Genomic DNA, 1,927 nt, shown 5'->3' on the forward strand with positions numbered 1-1,927 from the left:
TGTTATATTATAATTTTAGATTTTTTAAAATTACATTATAAAAAATTTATTAAAATACATTATTGATAATTATTAAATTTTAAAAATATATTAAAAATTCTATAATACAACTACCGTCAATTTTTAATTTTTTTAATTAAGCAACCCAAGTCCAATTGTTACATTGTATATTACTAAAAGAAAAATAAAAGCTCATTTAATTAAGCACATGTTATATTACACCCTAAATCTAAACCCTAAATTATAAACTCTAAACCTTAAATCCTAAACCATAAATTATAAACCCTTAATTCGATTATGTGATAGGGTACTAAAAAAATAAAAGCTCATTTAATTAAACACATGTTAGATTACACCCTAAATTTTAAACTCTAAACTCTAAACTCTAAACTCTAAACTCTAAACTCTAAATCATAAACCCTAAATCTCAAACCCTAAATCATAAGCCCTAAACCATAAGTCCTAAGCCCTAAAACATAAGTCCTAAGCCCTAAACCCGATTATGTGATAGGGGTTAAGTTATGCACATGAAGGTAACATACAAATTATGCAAAATGAAATTAATGAAATTAAAGGGTTTATATGTAAATAAACTAATAAATCACACTTGGTCAAATCAATCAATAGGTCCATTATCAAAACAAACGGTGATCAAAACATAAGATAAAAATAAATTAACAACCCAAATCATAAAAACGTAAACCTTGATTAATGACGAAATCAGAAGATTACAAATATAACAGGTCCTAAAATGCTAATACTCCATTTCTAAAACACAGGCTTGAATACCTTCCACTGTCCACATTTCTTTGGTTTTCTTTTTCTCTCTTCAACTCTTTGTTTTGTGTATCCTAAATTGAATTGAAATTAAAACGAAATTCATAATTTAATGATGTATGTTGTAATTTAATTTGTAAGTAGTACATTTAATTGTCAAAAATTTATTTTGTTCCCAACAAAAATTAGAAATTTTAAATTTTTTTACTGGGTGAAAAAATGTACAACACTTTATGGTTTTAGAATCAGATGTGGGGAGAAATAAGTAATTTTAATAAAGGTTAACCTTACAATATGAAGAAACTAATCTGATTTCATTAATCGAATTCCATGGCGAAATCACGAAACCACAAATCCACTACAATTCTACCGATTTACATTAAAAATTTACAGAGAGCAAATACAATAAGATGAACAAAAGCATAGATCTCGAATTCTAGACATTGAAAAACTGAGAAACAAACAAATCTAAGCCCTCTCGCCTCGAATCCTCCGAGCAAGCTGGATATCCTTAGGCATAATCGTAACCCTCTTCGCATGAATTGCACACAAGTTGGTATCCTCAAACAGGCCGACGAGATAAGCCTCGGCGGCTTCTTGAAGAGCGGCGACGGCACTGCTTTGGAACCTCAGATCATTTCTTGAAATCTTGAGCGATTTCCCTGACAAGCCTCTGAAACGGAAGCTTTCGGATCAGGAGCTCAGTGCTCTTCTGGTATTTCCTGATTTCCCTTAGAGCCACGGTTCCTGGTCTGAAAGGGTGCGGCTTCTTTACTCCTCCGGTCGCCGGAGCCGACTTCCTAGCGGCCTTCGTGGCTAGCTGCTTGCGTGGAGCTTTGCCGCCGGTTGATTTCCTGGCAGTTTGCTTGGTACGAACCATCGGTATGATAATTTGATGAGAGAAAAGTGGCGTTTGGATTACAAGAAAGCGATAGTAATTTGGAGGGAAGTCTTGATATCCCACGTCTTTAAGATAGAAGCAAGTGCTCTACAAGTGATCCTATAAATTAAAGTTCAAATTCATTGGTTTAACTTACAAAGCTGCGTAGTGAGCAATCAAGCTTGATTCAAGTTTAAATCGAGCTTGAGTATCGAGTTTCAGTTGAGTTTTTGAATTTCTTTTTTAGTTCGAGTCTTTTCGAGTTCGAAT

The 1,927-nt window shown here is 33.0% G+C and overlaps 1 pseudogene; it reads right to left on the reverse strand.

Annotated features, from left to right (window-relative positions):
* Positions 1 to 1,164: 1,164 nt before the first annotated feature.
* LOC120144150 lies at positions 1,165 to 1,713 on the reverse strand (annotated as a pseudogene).
* Positions 1,714 to 1,927: the final 214 nt, after the last annotated feature.

This window comes from Hibiscus syriacus, unplaced genomic scaffold, assembly GCF_006381635.1.
Source record: "Hibiscus syriacus cultivar Baekdansim isolate YM2019G1 unplaced genomic scaffold, ASM638163v2 tig00002287_pilon, whole genome shotgun sequence".
In the NCBI taxonomy this organism is placed as follows: Eukaryota; Viridiplantae; Streptophyta; class Magnoliopsida; order Malvales; family Malvaceae; genus Hibiscus; species Hibiscus syriacus.